We start from the raw sequence: 6,692 nt of genomic DNA, 5'->3' as shown, positions 1-6,692 counted from the left end.
CACACCAACCGAAACCCTGCAACACCAAAGACGAACTTATAAGTCGGTTAAAGAACGAATTCCAGGGGTTGGCAAAGGAGCAAAGTGGTAAAGGCCTGCTCGCACATAGAGAATGTAATTGAGGGTAGAGGTAACTTTATTAAATAAATCAAAATCTAACTAGCTTTCAGAATCTGGCTTTATTTTTATTTTATTTGATAACTGGTTTGAGAGGAATTTTTTTTGAAAATAATATATAGCATGTGTAACCTGTATACAGAACATCTTCCCTATGAGTGCCTCATTTACCTTTACCCAAGAGCCAAAGAGTGGAAGAGGAAAGAAGAGCAAGCGGAGACTCAGTGGGGGAATGAATTTATAAGAATGTATAATGAACACGTTTCTCCCAACAATACGTTGTAAAAAAAATTATAAAGAACGAACGTCGCTTTCTAAAAATTAAGAAGAAGAAGTAACCATCATGCTTTTTTTTGGAGGGAAAATATGAGCGGGAGTCAGTTGGTTTTTGTACAGCATGTTTATAGTGACGTTAAAAACGAGTTAAAGATATTCTCCTTTAGTTTCCAGTGAATGAATCGATCGCAAAGGTATTTGATAACTATTTTTCTTTATTTGTTTGTTTTTTATAACAAAATAATCAACAGAGGAACATTTTTCCCACTATCAAAAACTTATATCTTATTTAGATGACTAATTATTTAATTTCTTCAAGGACTTTGCAGTAATTCTTTTTTTGTAAAGTTTGTATTTTTTTTCTATCTAAAATCAATCAACATATAATTGCTACTGACAGTGATAAATTAAGATATCTCACATCCTTTTTGCCATTTGTATTTGTACAAATATAATTTCACAACAGCAAAAAAAAAAGTTTTCAATCATGTATATACTAATAAGTAATTCTTAGGAAAAATAAAAGAATTGCATAAAGATTTTTACAAGTTGACAAATTACTTCTGGCATTATCATTTCTTTTCAATTACATGTAATTTAAAAAAACAATCCCATATTATTTGATTTTTTTTTTTTTTCCATTTTGTTAATGTTTGTAATATGTTATTCTCCACAATATGATTGAAGAAAAAAACGAAAACCTTTAATTCAATGAATATCTTATTTTTAATTTCTTTTCAATGTGCGTCTATGAAATGATGTACATCTTAGCAAACAAAACGTATACAAAACAAAATGGATTTTATTAGTTTTATCCGAAATTAATACATTTTGTGGACAGAAAATGACCTTGGAGAAAATTGCTCGTGTGGAAAATTATGATTAGGAAAAATTCCCGTCATTTACTATTAAAAGCCGGATATCTCGTTCCAAATCTTGCTTTGTGAAATGGCAAGGATAACAAGCAGGTTAAAAACCACTGTCGTTTGTTAACAAAGAAAAATATTTTTTTATGTAATACGGTGTGCTCAAATGGAACAGTCACGGTAAAACTAGGGCGTTTGGTCAACTTGCTATAAACTATATAAAAGTTAACATACGTACAATATACTTAGGCCCAGAATTTTCGCAGTATTCAGAAGGGGCATATATGGTTTGTCAAGTAGCAGTAGTGGTATTTGACCTTCATGGTGTCTTTGCTGTAGCTTCAATAAAGCCATGTTACTGGAGTTATTTTGGAGATTTGGAAGGTACTTTGTGAAGCAGTGGGCCTTCACCTGATTTGTCTTTTCGTCTTTTCTATAGCCTCAATTAATCTAAGGGATTGGATTTCATTTTGAATTCTTTGCTTTGTAAAGCGGCCACAGTGGTATATAACCATCTTGGTGGTCCTGCCATTGCATAACACAAGTTTTGGGTCAAAGTATTGTCATTTTGTTAGAAAATGACGGGATATATTTGGAGGGGTCCTAAATATTTTGTCAATTGGTGAAGGTTGTTTTTAACTTGCTGGGTGGCTATGCCAAAATATTTTGATTTTGTTAGTAAATGACAGGATATTTCCGCCATAGCCATTTTCCACTGAGGCCATTTTCATAAGCTATAACGTAATTTTTGCATTATTGGTATAAATTTTATAAATTATCCAGACATTATTTTCATATATATAGAGCATAGGTGAGAAAACTACGGTTCACATGCAAATACTTGTATGTGACTTAACAAAAAGTTTCTATGAAGCGATTCAAGTGTAATTTTTACATTTGAAAAGTTGGAAACATAAATTAATTAACTACATAGCATTATTTATTATATGTATCTATCTTTTAATTTTAAAAGAGAAAAATCCATATATATGTAGTAATTGTTCAATCTTGCTCAATTATAGTCCTATTTACATTACATATTGGTGAATTGTTCATAGTTTACAGCTAACTCCAGTTCAACTAATGAATATTAATGAAGGGGGAAAAAGTATAAAATCGACAACAAACTAGACATACATAAAAGTTGTGGATGTTGTAAGGATACCGTTGTAAAAAATCAATAAGGTATGAGCAATGTTTATTTGGTTTGTTTATTAATAGGCTCAGAATCTATTTTGCAATTTTGAATGTTTTGTAACTTTGATCATGTGCTATTGTCATTTTTTCATATTGTAAAATACTTTATTTTGAATTTTAGAAATGTGCTTCATTGAATACAACTCTTTCTTAATGCTTGTCATTTTTTGAAAATTTTGCCAGCCCCTGATGTATGTAGACAGTTCAACATTGTTTTACTACGAAAGACTGAAAGAGATTTTGTTGTGTGGCAATGAACACAAATAATAAAGACTTACATGGCAAATCAAACATTATTTATTTATTTCTTCAAGACCTGCGTGTTTTGATGTAATTTAAAACTCAATTTAAGACACGGCAACAGGTACATTTAATATGTATAATGTATGTAACAGTTATAACATACTCTTTATATAAACAAACATGCAAGCCATAAAGTATATTTATTTTTAAATGCAAAATTTTGGTCATAATATATTCAACGTAATTTGTTTAATCAATGAGGTCATTCCAACAACAACAAAAATAAACCACTTAAGGAAATATGACGGTCGTCCAGACCCAGACTTGCAACTGAGTCCTTCCTTAACTCCTTTCACGTTGTACACCAGGATCTTACCCACGTCTTGAGTCTTGTAAATGTCGTTTTATTCTAATTTTGCTCGTATATTGTCAGAGCATGTACATAATTGAGTTTTGGATCTATTAATAATACAAACTCAAGTTTAAAATTCAAAGTGTTCAGATTTTATTGGACCACTCGGTATATTTGTAAGAAGTAGTGGAATCCCTGGAATTTGGATTTTCTATCAAATTAACGTATATACAATATGTACAATAATCCAACATACATTTTATTGATTTTATTTTTGGATTGTTTAATTTGTTTTTAACATTTTGTTAAAATTATGTGCAAGTTTGTTCAAAGAATTTCAATATATCATATGACAGCCAACAACCTTTTTTCAATAAAACGCAGAAAATACATTGTAAAAGTATTTGATAAAAGTTTTATAACATTCCATGAAATAAATGGGTTGATTCCAGTTAAAGTATCATTATTTTTGAAAGACATTTTTTAGTCATTTAGTATTATACTTAGCAGGTGCTGACAAAGACCAGTCCCCCAAGGGTTTCATTTTATCCTTCCATATAATATCTTATCTTTAACTGTCCCATGGGACACCAAATTTTTCTTCAAGATGATTTCTTGGATTATTGAAGAAATAACAAATTATTTTTCGTATAATTTTTTAGTTTATGTAATTACGTCATATTATAAATGTAAATCGTGTGATTTTTTTAGCTGTCCTGTTTTTTCGAATTCGTAAACTGAAGAATAAATTTTCTTTTTCGTTGCATTTTTCATTATTATTTAATTCCTGAGTGGTTAACTTTCTATATAGATTCAGTTATATTCAACCCCTGATTGAACATTCGTGCGTACCCATAAAAGACGGAGAGTATCCTTGATTATTAGTTGTTGAGTTAAACATACTTCTGAGTTCCTATTGAACTCATAATTGGGAACGACAAGGAAATTTTTTTCACCCAATGTTTTTGTTTATTTCCATCTGCTGCCTTATCACATCTGATTGTAGCTAATCTATTACAAACCATTCTTGAAGTGGTCTTGGTTAACGTGTTGATTTTCGGTTTCTTTTTTTACAATGTCCATTATGCACACAATTTTCATCACTACGTAATATTGATGTATATAAATTTTGGCAATAGAGCTTGTTCATTAGACGAACAAATAAAATGACTTAAACCATTATATCAACCAACAAACTTTGTTTTATTAAAATAGATAAGACCCTAAAACGTATTACAAATATGTCCTTCTAGCATGAGACATTCAGGAATAGAACCCAGGAATTATACAACCTCGGGACATATTCGGAGTTTACGTAGAATGGCCAGAAAGCTGTATTCGAACAATACCTTAGAATCCGAACATACTCGTTTAACTGTTGAACACAAAATACAATACAAAGCACTGTCTGAACTGTTGTTTAGCGGATTTGTAACCATTGTATGTCTGTGCTCCATGTTTTTGCAACATTTTAGTTGTTTTTGTGGTGTTATGTACTGTTTTAGAAAGACAAAAACCATAGGCCCCTAGAAAAGCATATCAGAAAAGCAATTTAAATTATATTGTTTAACTCTAAGCATATTTATATTTTAATGTAATTTGAGTAATTTATGTAAATAGGTAATAAAATTAATATAATAAAAAAAACAAAAAACACACAGTAACAATTCGTATAGAAGAAGAGAGGTCCAGTTCTCTATCAGTAATTATCATTAAATAAGATTCATATTTGAAAATATTAATAGATTGAAGAACAAGTATAAAATGAGGCTAGAGCCTCATTCCATCATTATTCCAACAGAAAAGAAACATATAAGGAATTTTATTGCTATAAATATTGCATATTTTGATAAAAAATTCAAAGGGAACATTAGTTTGAATCAAAAATAAACAATAACGATTTATTATTCAGAATCTAAGAAAATATTTTACTATTGCAATATGTATGCAATATCAATAACAAGTATAATAATAGCCTTATTATGACAAAATGTCGTCAAAAAGATTGTTGAGATTATTCTGATTTGTGAATTTATTTATAAGAAAGTAATCAAAAAAATTTAAAAAATCTGTAAAAATTACCGGCTTCAGTATTTTTACAAATAGAGTGTAAATGTGGGAATTTATAATAATGAGAATAATTGGAGGATATATTAAGAGTACTTATGTACATACATTGTACAATATATGAATGAATTTATGAAAAATATTTACTTGTGTGATAGGGAATCTACTTTTTTGCTGACACATAATGAATAATTAAATGAGGATTGCTGCTGTATCTTATCCTTAATTGGAACTAATTCCTGCTTTCATATTCAACTTTCTTCCATGTGGAAGGCGAAGAAGCGTTATTTACACATCTTTTGAATAGTGTCAGAAATGAAAGGAACCCTAACAAGTAAGTAAGATGGGAAAATGAAGATGGGATGGGAGCTCAGATAATAGCTATGCGCCATACAAATATCTATTAATACTTTCTAATACTAATATTATATCCGCGGAGTTAAAGTAGGTCATTAATATGGACGAGTATAGAAAGAAAGAGAGAGAGAACAATTAGGTTCCTTCAAATGAAAACAGGTAATGAACAAGGCAAAAAAACAACAAAAGAGAGAAGGGAAATCAGAGTTTTGAATTTGAAGCCTTGTAGGAAGTAATTGTTTTGAAAACAAAAATATTGAGAAAAAGCTTTCAGATTCCTTTCTAAAATATAAAGTTTACTTTTTATACTTTAAAAACAAAAATATTCACATGCATATTATATATTAGAGGGATCCTTGAATAAAAGTAGTTAAAATATGTTTGGTTTCGAAATGTCTTATATATGGATTTCTAATTTGCATTAATTTATGGTAGAGGTTGTGTGATATTGATATGTAATACTTAATTCAGAATATCCGAACCCAAATCTACAGAATAATATAGACATAACAGCCTGTGAGGTTCTTTAAGTAATCATGTTATGTGCAGGATTAGATAAATTTACATTACAAGCCATCCTTGATGAAAATAAGGATCGTGCATGTATTGATATCAAAAAAGTTTTAATGTTATTGATGAATGCCATTTATTCTCTGGAAATAGTAGTATCAATACTTCAACATAGGATATCTTTTAAATCAGAAGAACATCGATAACTTAGGAAAAAAGATGAAAATGAGTACTTCATTAGAAGGGAATAATATTGGATTGCACCAATATTTTTCAGCATACATAGGTTCAAGCTTGTTGGATTTGTGCAGGAGCCCAGTTTGGGATCCCTCTTCAATGAACACCCCTCGAATGAAAATACAAGGAACCGTTCTTGCTCCGGTGAGACTTCTCATATAGTCTTGTAATCATCACAATATTCAGATCCATCAATTTCCAAGATTTATTTTTTTCTCAGATGAAATTTCATACTTTTTCCAGGCGTCCTTAACATTTGTTACAAATACGCAGTAAGTTTTACAGATAACGTATTATTTTCTGGACTTTATTTCCCCTTTAATATTACATTTATCCATATTAGTCGTATTTGATGATTAATTATATGAGGTCCACTTGATTATTTGTCAGAGACACGTACTATTTACTTGGTCTATTCAATTGAGGGATTCTTATATAATACCAAATACCATATAAAGTAAAGAAACGAT

General features: G+C 29.8%; 1 protein-coding gene across 1 annotated transcript in view; it reads left to right on the top strand.

The window, feature by feature from the left end:
- Nucleotides 1-483: 483 nt before the first annotated feature.
- Nucleotides 484-6,692, top strand: part of LOC121120764 (uncharacterized) — a 143,024-nt gene continuing 136,815 nt past the window's right edge. The window contains exon 1 of the mRNA XM_040715624.2: nucleotides 484-587. The gene's annotated coding sequence lies outside the window, so the exon portion shown is untranslated. The remainder of the gene's footprint in view (nucleotides 588-6,692) is intronic.

Source organism: Lepeophtheirus salmonis, chromosome 6 (genome assembly GCF_016086655.4).
Source record: "Lepeophtheirus salmonis chromosome 6, UVic_Lsal_1.4, whole genome shotgun sequence".
Classification (NCBI taxonomy): Eukaryota; Metazoa; Arthropoda; class Copepoda; order Siphonostomatoida; family Caligidae; genus Lepeophtheirus; species Lepeophtheirus salmonis.
Note: the sequence above shows the minus strand (reverse complement) of the source record. Positions and strands in the feature narration are given on the sequence as shown.